General features: G+C 44.1%; 1 protein-coding gene across 10 annotated transcripts in view; it reads right to left on the minus strand.

Annotated features, from left to right (window-relative positions):
• Positions 1–24,895, minus strand: part of fbrsl1 (fibrosin-like 1) — a 286,283-nt gene that overhangs the window by 63,025 nt on the left and 198,363 nt on the right. The window lies entirely within an intron of this gene.

Raw genomic sequence — 24,895 nt, forward strand, 5'->3', positions numbered from 1 at the left:
CTTCCTCCCCTCTAACAGTATGTATTTCAGCAATAAAAAAGGTTGTTTATACAGCAATCAGGCCACAAGCTGGAAACCAGGGAAAGACTGTGGGGGTGGGACTCTACACAAAACCACTCGATCCCACTTTAATAGAAAGCAGAGCGATGGCGACTGACTGGGGTTCCATCGTAAAGACAAACAAGCATTAACTGGGATGTTTTAAAGGCAACAACAGAGGGTTTTTATTTAATGTCTTAAAGCTTTAATTGGCGCCTCTGTTATTTCCTCTTCAAGGGACTGTGGGTAACAGTAAACCCAGTGTCAAGTAGGAGGGCCTCACTGGCTGTGGTGACCCAGCAAGTGGCTCCCCTCATTGGGCCTCTACATCTGTGATCTTTACCAATTGAGCTCGAGAGGCCGCGCTCCCCTGGTCCCCAGCTGCCAACAAGGCTGGCCTCTCAGCCATGGCCTGGGAGCCTAATCGGCCTGGAAGGGCCCCGTCAACCACTCAGCCTCAGGGTCACATATGGTAGTGACTAGGGCTGTTTTTAAGTCACCTGCGGATATTCATAAATCTCAAGACTGCTCCTTTAACCTAATAATTCAGAAGAGCCACCGCTCCCCATCAGTTGTCTGGCAACATTATGGCACCAATTTTGCACTTACCACTTGCAGCTTCTCTCTCCCCGTCAAACAGGAAGTACATATCTATGGTAATAGCGTTAACTAAATTGCTCTCTAAACAGCCCCAGGTTTCGCTCCCCTGGAGATTACATTTTAGAGCTGTGGGGGAAACCCAGCTATTGAGTTCCGAAAAATGAAGACCACCACCTCATGCAGAGGTTCATCGACGGACGTCAAAGCAAAGCTACGTCTCTCAGACACTTTTTATTCACCACAAAAACATTCCAGTCAATGAACTTTATGTACACTAACTGTGTCTTCCCTGGTTTAATGTGCCGAGGGTGGGATCCAGACTGTCAAGCCAGTAAATCTGATACTCTCCTCGAGGAGAACAAGCAGTCTTTTATGCGAACAGTTTACAGCTCCATATGTATTTTCGATACAGATTTATTTAGTGAGGGGATCGGTAAGACCCCTGAGGGATCCATAAGCCTTAGTGCTCCAGCTCCACCTCTCTTGTTAGATTTATATCCTACAACAACACAAACAAAACTCTTGTTTCTCCCCCAGGAGCCCAGTTGTGAATCAGTGCAGCTTCCATCTGAGCTCAACATGCAAAACAGGGAAAAAGAGAGAGAGAAAGAAAAACAGGGCTTCTCCACGGCTAGGCTAAACAAAGTAGAAGGAGGTACAAGAGTCGTTGGACGAGGGTGGGAATAGCTGCACTGCAGAACGCATAGATAGTTTTATGGCCATGACACATGCAAGCCATTCCATAATCATTTTGAGCGACACAATTGAGGAGGTTCGGCCAAGTGAGACTAAGTGGGATTGATGGAGCAAAGCTAAGGCAACTGCGCAGGCTAAAAACACACTGAGGTTTACGATGAATACTGAGCTCCAGCCCAGGCTTACATACAACATGATCTGGGCTTTACACAGTCAAAGCCCTCCATCCTTCCTTGCATTGTCTCATCTGACACAGTGAAGGATGTGAGGGAGTCGGGTGCAGACAAAGGCCTCTCCCAACTGGCCCATTAGCCGGAGAGAGCGATGTCCAGAGCGCTGGAGCATGTCCCCTGCTCTCAGGTGGGGGCTGTTTTATTAATGAGCCAATCCAAATGGGTGCAAGCTGGGGGCTGGTCACTGCAGACTGTATGAAGCACCTTAGGCGGCCAGCCTGGTGGATGAGTATGGCTGGGAGACAGAAGACTAATCCCTGCAGGGGCCCCAGCCAGTAATGTACTCCCTGGCGGCCCTCGGTGGAGGCATGTTTGACAAATGAACTACTTTAGCAGAGCTGTGCTGGAGGTTTCTGGGTGTTGGGTGTTAGCTCATGGCTGGTTTACCTGCCCACCGCCTGCTCACTTCTTCATCTGACTGCCTCCCCTGAGTTCAGACAGCTACTGACTGACAATAAGGCCATGCACACATGAATGGATAGACCAGGCTGCTAAAGACACACAAATCATCTGTGCCGAGTTAGGCAGTGCTGATGTGCCAGTGTTGTCAGTAGCACAGTACTGTGCAGTTAAAATCACTGCTCTGATTTCCATAATAATCCATCATTTGTCATTAGTCAATATTTGGATATATATTTTATTTAGAAATAAATTACTAACGACAGCAACAATTAACAAAAATCTGATTTGGTTCTAGGACGGTGTTGTTCAAATTCTGGTTTGACAGACACATTTGTTTACTCCTGAATTCAACAGACAGGAGGATGGTGCAGACTGAACCTTTGTTGATATTTGTCTAACACAAAAACATTAAAAATAAATCTTTAATGGATTTTTTTTCTTTTCTTTTTTTTTTTTGGAGGGCAATCTGTTGTAGTCTCGTGTGTCGGCAGATGCTGAGGTGGTAGACAAGTCGTGCGACAGATCAGGATGTGTGCATTTGTGTTTTCTTCGTGTGGTGCAGGAATTGTGACAAATTCCAGAGCAAGTCTCTAGTGAGTCCCACTGCTTTGGTGTCAGCACTGAGCGGCTGTCTGTGTGTGATGGAGCTGAGAAGCGCTGAGCGCCGCGGCCTCCCTTGGGATGCGTGCCGAACAAGATGTCGCCTGTCAAGCGGGGAGCATTTGAAAATAAATAACATCAATGATGATTTCAGTTTACTTGTCACGAGTGTGTGCGCTTTGAGAAGTGATGCCATCACTCTGCCAGGAATGCAATTGCTCCGCTTACCCCTCCCCCCCCCTCTTCTGAGACAGGCCTTGGCTGCTAGACACACTGCATTTGCTATTCAGATTCAACATCAATCTGTTGGGGACTCCAGATCTCACTTTTTATAAGCTGCTGGGTAAGATGTGTGCAGTGATCATTCATTAGAGCTACCATAATAATAATGTGGCGTCACGCAGTAGCCTCTCTCTAAATGTTAGATTTTTACCTGCTTTCAAAGACTAAATAACACATCTTACATTACGCTGGACAATCCATTTATAAAGTAGTATGTTCAAATGCTGTAATTATGACTATGCACTTTGGACATAGATGTAATCTGTGTTCTACCACATTGTTAAGGAGAAATCAAAAAAGGCATTAAACCCATCAAATGACAGAACCGGTAATTACAGTCCAATTCCAAGGACCATTTATTAACCTTGACTGGAACACAGTTTGTTCAATAACTCAAAGCATGAAGACAGGTGAGACCATTCATCACACACCCAAGTGTGAGCGCTGAATGTGTATGCGTGCCTTTGCACTCATTTGGCCTCACTACCTTGGAACGAAGCCCAGCAGGGGAGCCTGAACCGATTGGAGTCTCAAAAAAGACCAAAGAGCACTTGTAACACAAAGAGTTTCATCTCAGCTCCTTAAGGAGAACCATCTGTTGTAAGGCAGCCTTTCTATTGCTCTCTCTTTCGCTCCGTGGCTCTACAGTCGATCGTAGGTCAAGAGCAGGAAAACAAATGTGCTCTGTGCACATGTGTCTGTCTGTCTGCCATTCCTCCAGCCAGAGATTACATATCAGAATGTTCTTTTGGCAGCCCTGCAAAAGAGAGAGAGCGGGAGGAAAAAAAAGGTCTCCACGGCATGGAGGCCAGATCTGACTTCCTTAGAAAGGCATCATAAATTGTTTGCAGTGTGTTCATCTTTTGAAGACTGGGGCTCATCTCTAGTGGAAACTGTGAGGAGGGGAGGTGTTGGAGAAAATATAGAGGACTGGATGAGGTGAAGGAAAATATGGGGAAATGAAGGATGGGGAGTTTCAGCATCTGTGTGGGGGCAGGGAACATCTGAACATGCCTGTTCTCGGCTGTGTTTTGTGGCACTGTACTGTCGAGAATGACAGGCCCACCTGTCCATGAACACTGGGACAAGACAAAGCAGACATGGGGAGACGAGGGAGGTCAGTCTTACCCGTGTCTGAACACAATTTGTACTTCACTTTTCTGAGCCTTTTGACAATGATGTACACTGACACACATGCGCAATGTGCTTATACCAAAGCAGACTTTTATAGAGCTCCTCTCTATCAGATCCCATTCCCACATCGATGGTACAGCCAACAGGGTTCAGTTGCCCAAGCACACAAGAGCCAGAAATTGAACCACTGACCTTCCAATTTGTGGATGACCCACTCAAACCCTTGGGCCACAGATGCGCATTTCTATGGTCTCTTTTCCATGGTCTTTCATCACCCCATGATCCCTTCCCGTTCTTCCTTTTTCCCTAGCTGGTCTGCACAAAGTGAATCAACCTCTTGCTGTGCACCTCAGAGCCACAGGCCTCTAATGCCTCCATGTGTTTCCCTCTCACTCAGCACATACGGTATCTGCCTTTGATTTGAGGCTCGTCTGAGGGCCAATCGATCACAGTTTAAAGGCCCCTAATCAGGAACAGGAAGAAAGAATGAGTAAAATCATACATCATGGCTTTCTGCCTGGCTGCTGGCCTCCTGCTATGCTCTCTGTCTTGCCCTCTCTCTCTCTGCCTTTCCGCTGTCTCTCTCATCACTTTATTTGATGTCCAGAAACGACCTGAAGTGCTCAAAGCACCTCTTTGCATAGAGGGAGAAGAAGTGGGGTTACAGACTCTTCTCATGTGGATGACGGGGCCTGTAACAAAAGATGTCATCTTCTTGTGGTGATACCTTCTTTGGCAAAACCAGTGGTGCTAGTCAGGATACCTGAAAGCTTTAGCGACTGACAAATGGCATCTGAGATACTTCATGCATCAAATGAGCAAATGAAACCATCAATGAAAGATAGACGTATATTTAAATTGAACCAAATTTAAACATGTGCAACTTATGCTGTGGATCTCACCACAGCACTAACCAGAATAAAACATTGTTTGTCTGCTTACGTGAAGACATTGTCACATGCTTGAAGGAGTGTCCCACTTTTATTTTAAACCCTACCCCTTCTATCCCTGAGTGAGGAGGGCTAAGAGGTAGGGATAAAAATTAGAAATGGGATTGCGCCTGAATGTCAAAAAGGGGAGAATTATGGGATTGAAAGAATCCCAAATTGTACCGAGTAGTATGGAGCATAAACCCCTGAAAACCTCCTGTCATTTGTGGCCTGGGTTGAGCCTTTAATCTACGCCTCTTAGACGGAGACATGTCGAGAGCAGAGAGCAAGAGGGAGGTTTAATGAGCAGCATTGACTGCTATCAGCCTCAACAGTGCCCAGGCCCTCGGCCTTCATAAAAGAATCATATCCTTTCACCCTAATTAAAAGGCAATGCTTTTACCTGGAGGGTGACCCCTACGAACCTGCTTCCTCGCTCTCTTTAACAACCCCATTCCCCCTCTCATCACTTTCGGCCTATCCATTTAGACAGATTCTCCTTTCACTCTCTTTCCAGGTCCCGAGAGAGTGGTGGAGTGGAACCAGTGTCATTTACATGTTCCTGCCACATTTTAGGAGAAACAGAGGCTGCAAAATACACATGTTTAATATTCACACGGAGGAGGATTGTGGTCAGAGCTTTTGGATAAGTCTATCTTAACCGCTTCCTTGTCTTGTCACTAACCCCCGCAGCGTTTTCGATCATTCTCACCGGCTGTGGGATTAATTGAGTCTGTGCTGTGGTAATGTGGACTCATTGCTTTGGAAGGCCATCCTATCGGATTACTACAGAGAGAGAGTGGGGAAGTAAAGCCCTCGGTCCCTGAATTCCCCTTCATTGTGCCTCCGTCGCTCTGCCTCTCCTTTCTTCAAAAGTACGATGCAACAAAATAACCACAGCAGGCATTATTAATGAACTAGAATGGGCTGGGAGGGAGGAGCTCATTTCTTATTTATGAGACACTAACCAAATGGCAACCTCCCTGACAGTCCTATTAATGATCTTTAGTGGCCCTCAGGCCATTCCCTCTCCCTCACTCTCATTCCCAGTACCTGTCTCTCGCCCTTGCTCACATCCTGCCAACCTGCTTCCCCCTCTTTGTTAACCTCCCACTCTGGCCTTCATCTCTTAACGTGGCAGGATTGAACCGGGGTGGGCAGTGGGGGTGGGATGGGATGGGGATGGAAGGTGGTACAGACCTGTAATTTGTGCGGGGGATTTAGACATTACAGGGGGAAAAAAAAGGGCTCTCTCTGGGGACCAGGCAGTTGATCAGCCATGGCCCCAGTGGAGCAAGCCAGACAAATAACAAATGACAGCTCTGTGATTAAATCAAACCTTCGACTTTAAGTGTTGAAGTATCTGCCTGTCACTAACAATCTAGGGCTTGTTAAAGCTCCCGTCCCCTCCTCCCCCTCTTCAGAGTCCTGCCTCCCTCCTGCCGCAAGTCCCATCAAGCTGCCATCCCCTACCCATTCTCAGAACTCCCCCTTCTCTACCTTCCTCAACCCCCAAAACACATCAATCAAACAGCTCCCTCTGGACACCCTCCCATCTCCTCCTGCCATAGTCTTGGCTAGCCATACAGTCTCAGGAGAATGGATGAAGTGACACACCCACACACACACACACGCACAGTCTAGGTCCATGTGTGAAAAAAAAATCTCCTCTGATAAAAGAGGTGGCTTAGCGTAACATTTAAGAATTCACGCAGCGCAGATACAACGGTCATTGTAGCACAATAGAATCAGTAAATTGTCACTATAAATGTGGAAATGCACAGGCCTGATTGCACCAGTGACAGCAGCCACGCAGCCATGTAAACCAAACAGTGTGAATATATGTGGGTCAATATTTGCATCGTACGGTATCTCACCGTGACTCTTTTCTAGACAAACCAACTAACCACTCGTTAGGGATGGTCACTAAAAGAATATTTCTTAGAATTACTGGGGCATACTTTAATTATATTGCATTAATAAGTCGCTGAACCTTCAATTCCCAGGCTTTGGACTGAACCACATCAGTGATAACAGTAACAGTTGTGCATTAATGCCAGAAATCGCACAACTCTAACCTAACGCATGATGCATGACTACAACTACAACGTGCAGTTAGATTGCTTCAACAGTGATATATAACCTGTTATAAACACTGTACACACAGCCTTTTGTAATACAATCAAAACCGTTCTGCAAGAGTAGTAAGGGTAGAATTTACATGCAGGTTTCTTTTGGATTGAGAAGGTTTTCCATTGTGCGAGCAAACAAATACAATTGGCACATATTGCCATTGATTTATTCTCCTTCATGATGTTTGGTTTGAATTCATAATTAACACCAAAACCCTTCTGTGGATTATTTTTTTTAAGCTTTAATTTAGTTTTAGCCTAAAATCTGTAAAAAATAAAATAATAAAATAAATAAAATTATCCTTCCAGGTCTTGAATAAAATGGGATCAACAGATTTCCGCCATGTTCACAACGATCTTCTGAAGAGACTGAAATTAAAGTGTGATGTCAAATTAAACTGAAATATTTTAGTTGACTAGAAATGGACTATGTCTGATATATGTGCATGTGTACAGTACATATTTATATATATATATTAGTCATAATGACTTAAATGAAGCCTAAATGGTTTTGAGTGGCCATCAATTTTGAGCAATCTCATGAAAAATCTGTGATACTGTGAATAACTCTGATTTACTGTATAACAACGTTGAGGTTGATGGGATGATATTCATGATTGATAATTAAAGACGGTATAAACGCAAAACACGGTGCTCTGCAGTGCCACATACATGTGTAACCTTTTCACGCAACATTAATGTCATTACAGTGTGCAGCCACAAACGCTGCCTACACCAGGGGCCAGCGCACACAGCGCCCAACTGGGGCGGGGGAGGGGTTTACGGACACCACTGTATTTAGAATCACCATCAGAGCCAGCTTTGCTATCCCTCCTGTCCTGAGTTTATGTGTACGTTTAATTGTCTGCGAGCATACTGGAGATGGCATTAACCCCTACAGTAAGCTCATACACCGAGAACAGTGAAGCCAACAGTCCCTGGAATATCAAACATTTACAAGTGCCGGAGCCAGTGAATGAGGAACAGCAAGAGCTAGTCCAACCAAGTTACCTGACCTTATAAAATGTCTGGCTGCTCAGCTGCTCTGCAGCCTGTTGGGCAGGTTGTTGATGTCTGAAACGGTGACATGATTTAAGGCTAAATTAGTATTCATCACACCAGTCACAAGCCATTAATCTAATATCCCCAACATGAAATGATATGCAAATTGCTGCCCATTGTGATGCTGCACCATGCGCCAGTGCTCCAAAATGGCCACCGCTGTATCTGCATCACAGGTTCGGCACAATGAGAAAAAATATAGGTGCTCTCCTGCCTCCGTGTGAACTCGAAATGCCTGTAAATCATTCGAATTTGATTTGGCAGAGGTGGATGTGTTCAACCCAGAAACAATTGTCAGCTAATGTCATTTACTAAGGTGGGGGTTAGAATATGCTGTTTACATAATAATATATGTATATACTGTATATAGGTGGTGTAGGTTCAGGTTTCCCTTTGACAATTGCTAATGCACGTATTCTTAGCATTCACCATGTCTTTTCGAGGAAATGCAGCCGCGACTGTGGGCTCACAGCCCATTAAAATTCCCCAGTAAAGGCTAAAGAGATTGTGTTAGTTCAGAAAATTAATTTTCTTAAAATCCCCAATCTTCATTCGCCACATTTTCTTGCTGTATAACTATTTCTGCAGTTCAGCGTACATCAAATAGTATTAATAAAGAAAAAGAAAAAAAAAAAAGATTAGTGCATGTTACTGATGAATTGCCAATGAGAGGAAAAAAAAATTTCAGCCTAGTTTTTCTCATAAGAATTCTGGGAATATTTGGTAGTTGAAAAAAAGAAAAATATGATTAGCATAGCAAGAATGTGTTAAATGTTTCTAAACCTGCTGATTGAAAAGAAACCACAAGATACCAATCATTCACACCAGCAGCACGCACTTACCTGCGCACACTGACGCACAATACACAAACACTTTGGCAGAATAAACATTTAAATGAACACATATTTCCACCCACTACTCTTATGTGAAAATGAGCACTGTCAAAATGACATTTTAGTTTTACTCTCCCTGTGTACATGCTACATGCTACATGCTACTTGTAAGCCATTCAGCGTTCAAGTACGACGTAATCTTGAGATTGCAAATGCATTATCAAGTGCTGGTTAGGTTGTGAACCCTTTCAGCACACAGTTGTTAAATGATTCACTCTTTTCAGCTAATTTAATCATCAATCAGTCAAAGTGACAATGTGTGACATCCGTCCATCATCCAGTGCAGAACTTGCTGGACAGACAGCTGTGGCAGCCCGAATTTTCACAATTGGATGTCTGTTTCTTTAAATCACATTATATAATTAAATTCACAATATCTATTTATGGCCCTTGTGAATATTAGAAGTTGGTTCAGGATCAAGAAAAACGGGCGGTGCTGGTTATTCTCCAGTCGAGTGCCAACAAAACTCCTGCAGAAGAACAGGGTGCAACCACATTGCACAATGCCCAATCAGAACACAAAAGGTGAAACATTGGAAATATGCAGTTTATTTTGCCTATTGCTCCACACAGATATTTTTGTCCGCCACTATTTTTAGTCTTTTCAATAGAGCGGAAGCATCAGTTAGGTCACATGCTTCTTGTTCGTCGTGATTTATTGATACGCTGACTTTTCCACCTCGCCCCAGCCTGAAAGCATTGTTTTGACACGTTCCAAGTTTCTATTTAAATTCCCAGAGAATCAGAACCTGAAAGTGCAGTGAAATGAACCTACATTATTAAATGTTATCGCAGGAAAACACAGTAACAAGAATGTTACTGACTTATATCACCAAACCATGAAATCTGCTATGAAAGAGGAACAGGCAACTTTGCCACGGGTTTGACACTACGAAGCAATGCCACCAAATGACTTTTACATCTGTTCAAAGAAAAACATGTAAATTAGACACAACCCAACTCGTCCAAGAGCATCTTCTGTCCGAGCACTAACCCTCTCCTGCACTTAAATGTTAAATGTAAATGTTAACACTAGTACATTACATGTTTTGACAAATCTTCTAAGGTTATAAAGGCAATAAGGTAATAATAATTTCCCTATTGTCCATGTTATCGACCCTTTCAAGAGCTACGTCACAGAAATGCGCGCGTGCAGTTTGGGGTCAGAAAACACACTCGGAACATTAACTTAAAAAACAGACATAAGAATAGAAGACTGGGGTGATGCTACTGCAGTCAAAGAGGCTTGCGTTTGTAGCGCTCACTTCATTTCACGTAACTTATCATTTATCAGCTCTTTCTGTTAGAAAAGCCTGGATGTCACAGTCACTTGGACGTAGCTAGCTTGTAGTTAGCTGCCGGCTGGCTAGCGCGTTGACAAGTAAACATGGTGTGCTAAAAACGCTCCTTGTAAGACTTGTTTATCTATAAGGTAAGAGTGAATATCTGGCCACTTGCTAATATCATTTGCCCAATCTTTTACGGGAGCTGGGTCAGGCAGACTATTGCCGTCGGCTAGTAGTAATTTATTATTGTTCGCTGCCCTTAATCGGCAACGAAACGGAATTATTTGGTGGAGGACCGTGGACAAACTGCGCGCGCATCCTCACTAGGCTTGGAATGTTTGTATACAATGAAAGGGACTGTAGTAATGTAAATATGTGGATGGGTTAAATATGTAGGAACTCTCTCGACTATGCCTTGTAGTTCTTTTTTTATTGACAGTTCTATTGAGTTGGCTGTATACACACACACACACACACACACACAGAGCATTGATGTGGTGAAGATGAGCACATACGCCTGTGGGTGAACTCATAAAAGAATGCATACTCTCCCGAGGTTATCAATAAAGTCAATGGTCCCCTCAATAATGATTAGGCGTAATCAGTGAAACACTGTTGATGAATTACGATGCGACTGTCCCTCGTTTGGAAACTTGAGTTGCCAGAGTTTAACCAATATGTAATTCTAGCAAAACAAACAATATACCTAGACAATGTATTTTCACACCTCACTGTAGTAAAAGGACACCGGAGGACAATTGTTTCTGGCAGAGTGCCCGGCTCTGAGGCTGAGGCCAGGGTCTGGGCTGTGTTAGGGAATATGCCTGGTGACAGATGCTCGGGAGACACGGGCCGCGGCGGAGGTCCAGGGAGAGCAATTAGCACAAACAAAGCGGGTATGTCGTTAGCTGGTCTTTATTAGCCTCGCTGATCAGTTCAGAGGCCATTTGTCTCCTCTGATCATAGACTTCCCTCGCTGGCTCTGCCCATTTGGGGCATTTGGGATCGCGCGTGTACAGTGTTCCATTGTGGCGAGACGCCTGATTATCATTAAGCGCAGGACTGAGCCAATTACTCATGCTGATTTCTGATATTATGGATGAGATGCAGTCTAGTGATTACATGTCAAAGAACAACACCTTATTGGTGTGTCCTTTGAGAACTGAAAAATCATGTGGTTGCTTTTTTGGCAAATACAAGGTAAAGGACAAAATGTATTCAAATGTTATGTGGAATATTCATGATTATAGTGTTAATTTTTGAGCCACACATGCACTTTAAAAAAGACTTTTTCAACCTGAGAGGAAACAAAAACAGGGATCCTGTCTGTAGCTTTACCGTTTAACTGCTCAGGTCATCACACAAGGTAATAGTATGGTACTGACATGAACTCATAATGCATTTAATCCTCCAGTGTGTAACAGTTAGGACAGTTTATTGGCAGAAACTGACGATACTACCCAAAAGTATGTTTGGACCAGGGTATAATTGCGGTTTGTATGTTTTTCGAAGCCTTCGAAAATGCACTTTCGCACTTTGAAGCAGAAAAACAACACTTTTTTTAGTATTTAAAGACCAATGTAGTTCCCTGATATGCATGAAACATGAGGGCTTTGCAGTCCCACTGTTAGATGTCACCAATTCTTACACACTGAACATTTAAAGTAGACGTGTTTTGCATGTTCACTGCTAAAAAAAAAAATCACATCGTCTATTCCGTGCGTCATCGACAATCCTTACCCTCATCTTTGTGTTTTTTATTATTATTATTTTTTATTTCAGGGCTGTTTCAGCTACTCTTTCTACTCAAACGCGCCTACAACCTGGTGGGAATCATAGAACAGAGTGTCTTGCTCTGCACCTTGTGTGATATCATGGGCTGGCGGGGACACCATCATGTGCAGCTTTCTTCTCGATGCTGTGTTGCATGCTGGGAAAATAGCTGCTCTGTGTGCTGTTCCTCTTCTTTGCATGGGCCCTGAGAGACTTCCCTGCTAATGTTCCCCTCCTGTTTTACAGCAGTACTTCCTGGAACAGCCCCCCTACTAGTCATCAGAAGCTACATTAAGGGAGCACTCTGAAGTCTTCCTCCATCACTAAGGGCCCCTGATAAATAACTTATGGGGGAGAGGATTCAAAACATCTCTCCTATTACTAGACTCGATTCATTTTTTACAGTCCCTCGGGCCCCCCCATCTGTCCTGCACTTCAAACGCATCTGAATGCTCTGAGATACTTTTCCTATTTCATCCTATGGGATCCCGGCGAAGGTAGAGAAGGAGGGGAGTTGGGGATGCGGGGGGGGATCGCGTGGAGGGGAAAAGAAAAGGAATATGACAGTCGGACGCTTTCAACGAACGCAGAATGTGCCAAAAGCATCTCTCCCATCACCTTTGTTTCTGAATAGTCTCCACGGAGAGGGAGAGGAGGAAGAAGGAGGAGGAGGAGGAGGAGGAGGGAGCCAGAGATTTGTGGTTGACGCGTCATTGTCCGACTCAGAGCTGCCACTCTCCGTTGAATTATAACACATCCTACGAATCAGCTTTTTCACATTCGCAATTACAAATGAGTCCATTAGGCTGTCAGCTGCCTGTCCCGTCTCCTCCCTGTGGGGAGTGTGTGTGTGTGTGTGTGTGTGTGTGTGTGTGTGTGTGTGTGTGTAGGCCCATAAGGGTGTGTAAAGGAGGCGAGCAGATGGGAGGGACCTTCCCTGGGTGTGAGAAGGCACTTTTCAAGTCACATAATGAGACAAACAAGCAAACCAACAGTTGTAATTTGATGTGATGTCAACAGTAATTGTCTGTGATGACGCCGATAAAGAATGGAACGGTGGCCTGAAGTGGTAGTTATGGAATCTAAATTGGGACGGCCGCTTTTCTAAAGATGGGGAGGAAATACAGGTGGCCATTTTGGTGAGGGCATCACAACACCACTTTTGTCAATCAGTCTATTAGCTTAAATGGATTTTAAATTAGCGTTGAGAGCAGCGACAATGTATCGCAGTTGAGAGGAGCATACGTGTGACACGTGTGGATTCTGATGGAGTCAAGATCCCTTTCATCGACACCAAGACGTCCAACGAATTTAACTTGAGCTCCAGATCAAAGACGAGCAAGACACAAATTCAGTGTAAGGTAATATTAAGTGGGAGGAGTCTGATTTGATCCGATTCAACCAACGGCACTGTAAATCACGCGACATACATTTATTTATTTAATGTCATTGAGCTCTTTCCTTTAATGAATCATCATGACTTCTACTGCAGAGACTGCATTTCATGCAAAGATTAAATCTTTGATGTATTTTAAAGGACGGCAGTAAAATAATTGACAGACAGTAACTCACACTCACACAAATGAAGATTTACGAAGGTGTGTGTCCAGTTGTTATCATCCACTTTTGGATGATTTCACTCCTCCTCCTTTTTACAAGCTCCCAACTCAACGACACACATTTCCCTTTATTCCAATCAATCAACTTGCACAATCCTTGATTGCACCGTTTATACAGTTTTTTAACTGCACTTCACTGACAGTTCTTCAAACTTGAAATTTAATTGGAATTAAATTGTAAATTGTGAGTGTGTCTCTAGTTTATTGTGTGTGTGTGTGTGTGTGTTTTTTTTAATTGTTGTTGCTGTTTCAGTGCTGCCAACTGCAAAAATAATTTCACCTTATGGGACAATGAAGCTCTGAAATGAACTGAACAGAATCCAGTGGGCCTCAGATGACCTCTGTTCTTACAGTATATTATGTAGCAGCTTAATATTCGGGGCAATTTGTGCTGTAACTTGGTCGTCAATTCCCAGCAAGTCCAACTGTTTCTCCCTTATGGCCACTATTGCAGCCAGTTAGTAAATGTCAATGCCCAGATCCCTATTTCTGCCTTCAACAGTACCCCGCGGATCGCGGTGGAAAGCAGGATCATCGTGCTTCGCATTAATAAGGCTGGTCCCTTTTTATCACTAGGAGAGTAGAGCTAATAAAATCACGCAGGAATTAAGTTGTTTAAGAGCTAAGTTCTGGTTCTTGCCAGACGATAATGAGCATGTTATGTGAGAAGCCCCCTCATCCCTTCTCACTCCGTATTCAGCGACTAACATTGCTTTCATCCAAAAAAAAAAGAAAAAAAAAGGGGGGGACAAAAGCGGGTTTTTCAAAGGACAAATACGGTGTGGGGGGTTCGGTGGAGCAAGGGTGAACTTAACAAGCAGGGATCTTACAGATTTAAAGGTAGAAGTAAAAATTTATGAAGGCGTGTTTGGACGGGGGCCACTGCGAACAGCTTGGCCAGCTGAGCAACATCACAGCAGGATGCCTAATAAGCTCTATGCAATTTTTCACCCCATATTTTATCAATAAAAAAGCAGTTTAAACAGCCTCCCCCGGACCGCAGCCGCTGCACTGCCTGCCATCTGGAGCCCTCTTTCATTTTATAATCCAACTGTCATTAAAATGCTTCTTGGCAGTTTACAGCTCGTTCCCCCTGTGCAGATGTGGAAGCGATCTTCAGACGGGGCCCTCTGATCAAAGTGTTTGCTGCTGTCAGACAGAACACTTACCACCCTCAGGCTACCTTCCAGTCCTATCCGGACTTAATGCCTCTCATTATTTATTTATTTCCACACTTCTGTATTTATCAGGTGCACCACTCCCAGCAGAGCTCGGGTCAGCTCCTGAAGCTGGCAGCGGTTGCCTTGAGGTTGCAGCAGCGGGGCTCGCGATCGGGAGGTTGCAGGAGAGGAAAGCCATTAAGGTGCAACCTCTGTAAAATATCTGCTCGAGTTCATATTCACTGGCAGTGGACGGAGAGACGCAGGGAGAAGGCCAGGCTACTGAATCTGACTACTGTAAAATCATTTTAAAGATTTTAACATCAATTACATCTTATCATCAACTTTCAACGTAAAAACAACACATTTATATTAGGGTTTACTTGAGATGATGTAAGGAGGTGTGTGCCACGCCCACATGAGGACGATTTTCAGACGAGAAAAAATGCCACGACTGGATTGGAACGTGACATCGAGAACAAATGCGTGGAGTTCTAAATGATCGCCGCCCCTCGAACTACAGGTGGGAACGTGCGCGTGGAAAGTATGACCTGATCAAAAAAAGGCTCTTTGACTGGCGCTACATAAATACAGACCGTTTCTCCTCCAGTCGAGAGATTTAAGTTCTCCCTGTGATTTATTACCAGCCTGTAAATCAGCGGGGGCACAAACACAACAACAGAATAAGACAGTCACTTGGCATGCCACAATTAATGACAGCAAATCTAAAAAAATATACATTTTGTAACACAATAACGAAATAAACATGAGCTCTGTAACCTAATAACATGAGTGTTTCTGGCCGCAGCCGCAAAGGTGACGGCACTGAGTCAACCTTGGCACTGTCTCTGTATCATATCACGCTGCCACATTCACTGTGTGCACACGCATGACTTGCAAGCTGCCCAGCGACTCGCGGCCTCCTCACTGATGTGGCGCGGCGCGCATGGCGCTAATGCTCCGACCGGGTGTTGATTGAGCTCCCCTAAAGCCAGTGACGCATGTTGCCTTTGTTTGGCAGCCGTCCCGGTGTAAGAACTAGGGCCATATTCCGCCTGTCAGTGCCATGTGTTCGCTCTCCTCAGTGCACAGCGGCTGATGCCACTCAACCACCGGGCCCCCTTCCTCCCCAACCCCCCCTGGCATCTCTGTGGGCACCTCAAGGCCTAGCAGGTCTGCACTAATGAAGTCAAATTAATTTAATGGATGCCCATGCCGCCTGCGTCTGTAGTGCTTGGCAGGGGCAGACTTTTAAAGCTGGTCTCAAACCTCATACATATCCAGGAGCCGCTGCACTTCTTCTGAATGTGTCAAGCCAGAACTGACAAGCATATCAGCTTCGGTCGTGCCAGAGTGCCCTGCAAGACTCACAGCTCCCCATAAAAACAAAAGTGGCAGGGAGAGTTTCACAGTTAACTTTAGGAGAGAGGCCAGGTGTGTCCACTAATTAAAGCCTACCGAAAGGACGAAGGGAAAATAACTGGCAAATGAAAATGAAGGGCAGCCATCATTAATACCTGCTTCCCGCTGCCCCCTGAGCCTAAAAATCCCCCTGTTAACTTTTATGGAGCAGCCTTTGATACAATCATTTTTTTTTTCCTGTAATCTTTCGAGCTCTGCACCGTTTCCCCTGGCTGAATGGTGCAGATCAAAGCGGGACGGTTTTGTGCATAAGGGACTGCAGAGGCTGGGGTTTCTGGCTTAATTGAAGGCAGCTGGCCCCTGTGTGTGTGTGTGTGTGTGTGTGTGTGTGTGTGTGTGTGTGTGTGTGTGCGTGTTTGGGCCTGATCTCAGCATGCTCTCCAGGGTTCTCAGCTTTCCACATCACATAGACATTCGCCCATGGAAAGTTCCCTCCAGACCCCGAGTGACGTGAAAGGCCTGCAACTCTTGAGGTCTGGCAGTCGCCGGCTCATCCACAGGCATCCAAATGTTTAAATTGACTTGGAGATGCTCGAGTGGTTAGCAAAAGAAAGATAGAACACATTTCCCTCAGTGGGTGGGAGACAGAGTCAGACTCAGAGCTCACTTCCTCTACTGTCCATCATCACCATTATGAGGACCACAGATGAGCCTTCCCATAAAGACGCAGGGTTGTGAAACTTAGCCGCAGAGAGGGTTTTTTTTGTAAATGGAGACAAAATGCAGAGCCCAAAGAAATAACAATGGCCCATGACTTCATGATTAATGTGTGTTGATTTTTCTTATAAGAAAAAAAAAAAAAGAAGAAAATATGAAGAGTGTACTACATTGCTGACTGGCCTCTTTGTCTGAGAAGGGAATTAGGGCTCTCAACATTCGTGTTGCAACCACAGTGGACCTGAGCTCCATTTACTGACGTAGTCCTCGCCAAAGAGGAAGCGACGCTTCTTCAGGGAAACATTATCCACAACGGCACTGATTCCTAATAACAACAGGGAATTCTATATTTATCCCTGATTGCATATGCCATTTGTTGTGGAGGAAAAGCGAGTCCTCTTGCATTAGGAAGTCTCGTACAGACAAGCCAAGCCGGGGACAGACATGAGTCTTGGAGCGCCAGCTCCAAACGCACACAAAGTCTGTCTTGCATTTTCCAGCCAGAAGAAATGTGTAAGTAATTTCAGTCCAACCATGTTTATTGAATAAAAAGCCACTTAGGCATTATGTTTATACACAATCAGAAACACTCAAATCTTACATCTTACACACACACACAAACATTTGTCTCCCCCTCGTTCCACAGAACATATGCACCCAATATGGAGTCAATTTTTACTTTTATTACTCATGTGGAAAAATGTACATAGGGCTTGGATTGTTATTCAAACACAGGCCACAATGACTGTTGTGCCATGCTGCTGCTATGGAGCGCGGTGGACACTGTTTCACTTTGTGTCACACATGTGCGCTGAGCTTTATTACCTGGCCGATGTGTTTATGCGTTACTTGCTTTTTAGTAGGCGTGCATTAAATGCTTTAACAGTGCATCATTAAAAAAACACCACACAGTGCACATAAAGTAACTCGAGGTAGATTACATGGAGCAGGTTTTATGTTTAACTTTAAATTATTATGGTAGGTAGATGTTCTTGTGCAACGAATAAAAAACTGTCACACAGGACGTTTCATATTATTATGTCAAATATTGAGAAATGCTTTGATTACGACACGCCTCGATAATCTTATGCAATGTCAGAGCATTTATTTCAAATGATTTTTCAGCCAAGATTTTGTATTTATGATGGAGTTTCTTCTTCACCACATCCCAAAAGACTCTGAGTGGGGTTCAGGTCTGGACTCTGCAGTGGCCAACGCGATGTCTCAAACTCCCTGAGCCACACTCACAATTTGAGCACAATGAATTCTGGCATTGTCATTTTAAAAATGTGAAAAATCTGGTCGTTCAATATATCGAGGTAGTCAGCTGGCTTCAATGTTTGAGCGCATGTGCCGCTCAACCTAGACCTGCAGCAAATAAAGAGAGCCCAGATCATCTGATCTGGATTATTACATACTCTACATCTAGTTCAGGGGTGTCAAACTCATTTTTGTTCAGGGGCCACATACAGCACAAGTTGATCTCAAGTGGGCCGGACCAGTAAAAATAGTAAAATAATAGCATAATAACCTATGAACAACAAGAACTCCTTGCTTTTTTTCTCCTTTGTTTTACATTTAATGAAGGATAGTTGAAGTTTCTTGAGAAATATAAGTGCAATTTCAACAATATCGTGCCTAAATGTGCTATTTACACATCACATTTAGTCACAGGTATCTGGAAGAGATTTAGATTGTAATCGTAGTGTGAAATTTTAACAAATTCATCCTGTGGGTCGGACTGGACCCTCTGGCGGGCCGGTTCTGGCCCCCGGGCCGTATGTTTGACACCCCTGATCTAGTTAAAGTAGTCTACAGATGCATACAGCACCAGTCAGACATAATGAGACACTAAAATCGGCACAATACTTCACAACTTGTCCGATTCGATATGGCACGACCGTTTTTTTTTCATTTTTTTTTTTTATCACTGTATCACTGAGCTGACGAGATCTCAAGCAGAAAATTGTGCAATTGAGCATTTCACCTGACCGACACTGAAAACTCTCATATTACAGAGCCGGGGCTCTCAGGTGAGACAAACAGCGTTCGAGAACAGCCACCTCTAAAAATGGATCTGGTCAAGCTGGAAGAAAAACACATACTGGAACGCGATGTTCACTGAGGCAACAATAACTCCCTCAATAACAATGATCACAAGCTGTTAAACATGGCTGAACGGCGACAGGATTTTCTCAAAGAGTTAGCAGAGTGCTGGTGTCTCACAGACAGATGGGTAGGGCGTGTGTTATGATTTTAACAGAACAAAAGGGACAACTATTTGTTTTATTAACCGCCACTGCCAACAGCTTCACTGAGAGGAGGCAGTTAAGTGAAAGAAGATTACAGTGTTGACGCCATGCTATGTTTTCACAACTCCGTTCCCAGTGACTGGTGTGGCTTTGTTTGCCGCAGCCCTTCTCAATTCATCTGCCATGCCAACATCAGCGCTAACCTTTGAGAGGCTACTGCAGCGCCACATCAGCGATGTCGACTGTCCCTGCCTTTGCTTGTGTGACATGCATTGCTAGTGACAGGCCATCTTTGCTGATGTCAGTTGGCTGTGTCTGCTGGCTGGCCCCGCAGAAGCTCCAAGTCTTTCTCTGTCATCACTCCGTGTCTTCCCATCATGCACTGAGGCTGTGTTTTATTTTGCTGAGCGTGCCCTCATGCTCACTTCCACACACACAAAGCGCATACACGCTGCAACTGACGGCGTCCTTCACTTCAGACCACGGGAAGCTTGTGTCCGTAACGAAGAACAGATGAATCGCCATGAAACGACCATGAAGGGAAAAATGAATATGCCGCAAACAGCTCAATAAATCCAGGAGATTAATGTTTCAAGGTTCATTGTAAAGAACACAAGAATACCTCATGGAAACATGTGTATTTCTGAAGTGACTCCTTTTCAAGTATCAAACAACCCGCGTTGACCTTCATTTAGAGAGTCCATTGTGGGCGATTGGAAAAACATGGTGGTCCAAAACGGCGGCCTCAATGGGTTTTTTTTGAGAGGCTTAGTCAGAAAGTGACACTGCAGTTTAAATTAATAAAAAAAAAAAGAAAAGGAAGTCCCATCACTGTATAAGAAGAAAAAAAGAGAGAAAGACAAAAGCAAGAGGAGAAAAATGACATCTCCATATTAAGGCCTGTGTTGCCGGTGTCAGTTCTAATTTCCCAGCGCCTGTGGGGAGGCGAACGCGACCAGTCAGCTCTGGTCTCATCTCATTCATCCTCCATTTTGACTCCGAGCCGGCGAATCCCAAGCTGGAGCGAAAGGAATATTACAGGCAAATTGGTTTTAGATTAAAGGAGGTGGCGAGGCATTCTGCTTTCTCAGCTCTTTCCCAGGTGCACTTAATCTAATTTCATTAAAGAGATGAGGACGGATGATCACTTGTGTCGAAACATTAAGCCGGTCCATTTTTCCCGTCCATAAAAAAAATGTTACGGTTGTCAGCAGCCTGGTGGGTGGCCTGTTTATTATTGAATATGATGATGCTCGGATCTGGATCTTTCAAAGCAGCAGGGGTTGGGGAGTAGTATGTATCGGGAGGCTCAATTACACACGTGTGTGTGTGTGTGTGTGTCTATATAAATATATAAACTCATTGGCCATTTTATACAGAGGTCTAATCTAATGGATTAGCAGGAGTGTCTCCAGGTGTGGTTCATCGGCTTTAAGGTTTAACGCAGATGAATAATACACAACTCCTTATATGGACATCCTGGGGGGGTGTGTTTATAGGTCACATATCCAGGCTTTAAAAAAGTGTTTGTTTTTTTTCGTCTTATGTGCTGTTGAGTCAAAGTTATGATTCATTTTATATCGCAGTTTTAGTCGCGATACAAAGTAGCAATAAATAGATAGTTTTTCGTTCGTTTTTGTTCATAAAAACGAGAAAATTTAACTTTGAACTGTGACTTTTCTCCAAATTTCACAGATGGAATCCAATTTGAACACATTTTGAGTATTTTTTGCTCAGGCGTGTTTAAATAGTTGGTGAAATGCATCAGGTCTAGGTCTGAAAAAAGTGATATAAGACACTAGGGTTAAAAATGGTCTTCTGCATATCTTGGATGTAACAAGCCTCATTTGACTTACATTTGTGAGTTAGTATTGTCTTTCTACCATTTTAAACCCATTCTCCTCTGACCTCTAGCATCAAGTAGACATTTTTATCCAGAGAACTGCTGCTCACTGAATATTTCCTCATTAAATACAACATTAAATCATCTTCCTTTCTCGTTCAGACGCTCCGTTTGAACTTCAGGAGGCTGTCTTGCTGCCATGTGACACTGACCAGCAGTCATACGTGGCTGATGAGTATACATTAACACACACGTACACACTTTGGGTGTGACAATTGTTTTGTCCTATTTCACGATGCAACAATGAGCACAACGGGTAAAACCTGAAAACACAGGTTCTGACTGACGGTGAGACGGAGGTAGTAATTACAAAATGACGGGATTCAAAGGCGTGAGGGGAACGGACGCCTCTAAAGCTCTGCAATGCGCTTGTTTTCCCGCTTCGGATGCACCACTACTTTTACAGGGCGTAGCCACTGACACATCAGCCGGGAGGATACCAGTCGCTGACGAGCCATTACTGATAAGCTGGTAAAGACGCTCCAATGCAGTGATATGGCATTCACTCTGCACACAGCAGGGAGATAAGAGGGTAGACGAGGAATTAATGTGTCAATCAGAGCCTGTGCGCTGCACTGGCAGATGAGAACACCAGAGCCATAAAAGAGCTAATAGACAGGATGTGGTAATGGTCCTTGGAGACTCCCTCAGAGACAGATACACTCTGCTTGGCAAATATGACCCAATAGAATTAGCCGTCCTGGGTGTCCTCCACAGTGGCTATCGTGATGCAGCGGCGGCGGGCGGCGGTGGTGGTAATGTACCTCACACTAGGCCACTGCTTCAAAAAAGGACTGCAGAGAATAGAAGCTGCTAATGCTAATGTTTCCCACACGGCTGTATTATTTGCACAGCAGAAAGAATACAGAGGTAATTGGAGGAGCCAGTGAGGATGGCAAAGTGGGGCCTAATGGAGATACGATGACACTTCAGGAGAGAGTACGAACAAACTGAGAACGGTTAAATCCCACTCTGTGTCTTTTCCTGCCTCTCCAGTGGAAGGGAATGACAGCCTTGACTTGGAGCATCTCAGACATGTCAGAGGTCGACAGGATCGGCTGCTGGATTGATGGCAGGTGGAGCCATTTGTCAACAAAAAAAGGAGGAAACAATTATGTGTGGCAACATTTCATGAGTTTAAACCATAAAATTAAATCTAATCACCATCAAAAAGACCATTTTTTTTTATTCTGCTTCTGTTTGTGAACAGAGCATTGTTTGCAGGCTCCGTCACGCAACACTATCAGACCTGACTGAGGGAGCCTTTGTGCGTATACAGCAGCGCAGTGGGGACAAGATGCATTTATCCTGTTAAACTGTGAAACTTCTTGTGTATGCTTTTGCTTTTGCTTCCATCTGTCTTCATATAAAACAAACCACTTCCTGTGTGCAGTGCAGGAATGTCACAAGATCTAAACACTGCTATTCTGACATTTAATTTCAAACAGCAACGTTAGACACACGTTTGTAAATACTGGAGAGGAAAGAAAATACAACGCCTTATCTGAGACATCACAATTACACCACAATAGGGGCACAAACATTCATCTTTGTGAAGAATTAGACAGCTACCACATAATCCGGAATATTCTAATCACCTGAGAGTCACACAGAGACGTTAGGTAGCTAAAAGTATTCAATTTATAAATAAAGAATAAGTTCCACAGCGGCGCCTTCAAAACAGATATTGTCCTTTTGTTGCCAAGTGATTTACCCAACATGTGGTTATTTCCTTCATGATGAGCATCTAATTTAGCACGGCTATGTGCAAACACACCAACGACTCCCCCAGGGCGTAGACAATGCAAAGTCAAGGCTATTATTTTTGAGAAATGCCTTGTGAGTACTCCTCATTGTCAAACAGCACGTAATCTCAGACAACAGACAGATGAAAGGGCCTCCCAAGAAGAAATAAGCAGCGATCGGGACACGACACCCGGAGATTCCGTTTGCTTGTTTCTGCGAGGATCGGCCGATCCTGCGCGAGATTCCCGCTGAACCGGAGGTGACCCGGCAATCTCCGACGAATTGGAGTCTGACGTGTTCTGGAAACCCACCGCCGCCGCGCGCGCTCTCTCTCTCGAGCGTCACTTTGAGACAAGGTTCCCTGATCTAAAGCGACTTTACTGTAGCAGCGACTCGTCACTTGTGTTCACATACAGTGTAGCTGATTGCACCCCGAGGGTACACCTGGAAGCAATATTCTAATTAAGTTAATCTGTGAAAGCCTGACAATGTGGGTGTTCAGGTGGCTGGTAATCTGATGTGAAAGGAGTCTTTGTTTTCATTGGAAAGATTTGTGAGGAGCTGGCACCTGTTTCAGCGAAACGTTGCAGAAAATCACTGCTGTCGAGTTATCCTGAGTGCAGGCAATTACAAATGACAGTGTTTGTCTTCCTCCTCATGGAACCCAATTTTCACACCATCTTTTTTTTTTTTGTCTACGCACAGTGATGGCCTGTCAGAATATTTTTTCCCCCGGCTTCCTGTTTCCTCAGCAATTTGATACGGATGATTCGTAACTCATCAACTTGATTATGATAATGTGTGTGTCTGTAGGAAATGAGAGGGTCAATGTGGCTTTTTTTTTTTTACTTCTACATATTCAATTTCATTTTGCACTCGAGCAGTTTATAACTGTTCACCATAACAGTGACGCTTGTTTTGCCAGAACACTGTTAAAAGGTTCCATTTCCTGTTGGCCGCAAATGAAGGTTTCTCTCTGTTCAACATCTGCTCGTGAAAACAAAGCATTACCATTGTCATAACAATAGGAAATATGAATCATTTCAGATGAATAATTGATCATCGAGTATTAATACTTTCAGTTGAGTATCTGTTTTTACTTTAGATAATGGGCGTTCATAATTCATATGACTTTAATGATGGTAACTCGATGTATTGATGTTGCTTTTGCAAGGACTCTCATAATATTTTACAGAGAAGCTTTAAAGGAGTTAGAGGACGGACCTTCTGAGATCTGTGTCATTGTTTCTCACACGTGGCTTAGCAGCGAAGGACAATGATTTGAGGTCGCGTCAGTGGTTTTACAGACGCATAAAAACAAGCTCCGTTTTGTTCCACACCTGCATTCAAGTCCCACGTCAGAGACGGTTCAAGACCAAGCTTTAGACACTAACAAGAGCGAATGGAAACAAAGACCTGAGAGCGCAGCTTGGAGATACATGAAAAGGCAAGTGAAGGATGTAGGAGTGAAGTTGCAGCCTTGACAGAAACTTTGTGAGTCTGCAGTACACACGCGGTTTAAGGTGTACATTTATAGTGATGCCATCGCGATTACAGAAGAATACGTAGTGTTTCCTCCGCACTGCGCAAAAAAAAGTGACACAAGTCATGTGACGGATGCATTCTGCACAAACACTCGCACATTTACACTGTAAAAGTTATGATTCTGGAGTTTATGAGGCAATTCATAGCGCTCTGATGGAAGTGTACGAGAAGAGAAGGGTCTTAAGTGACATTTGGCTCTTGGCAGCGGACTGTGCGGTAATTGGTACAACGCTCAAGCAAAGTTGGCAGCGGTATCTAACAGTCCACCATGTCTTGAACTACATCCCAGTCCACCTAAACTGCCAAACGCTGCTGCTGCCAAACACAGAATATGGAGCTGTTTTACAGGACAGCGAGGCTAACACCTCACCAACAACACAACACACCGCTGACACCGCACAACTAACTCGACTGTCAGGGCCTCGCTTGTTTTCCTGCTCTCGTGTTCCTTTTAACGGTGCCGCTTCACAACTGCAGGAAACTTTTTGGATACTTCGTGTCAAAATGGATGACATTTCATAAGAAGAGGA

Source organism: Solea senegalensis, linkage group LG5 (assembly GCF_019176455.1).
Source record: "Solea senegalensis isolate Sse05_10M linkage group LG5, IFAPA_SoseM_1, whole genome shotgun sequence".
Classification (NCBI taxonomy): domain Eukaryota; kingdom Metazoa; phylum Chordata; class Actinopteri; order Pleuronectiformes; family Soleidae; genus Solea; species Solea senegalensis.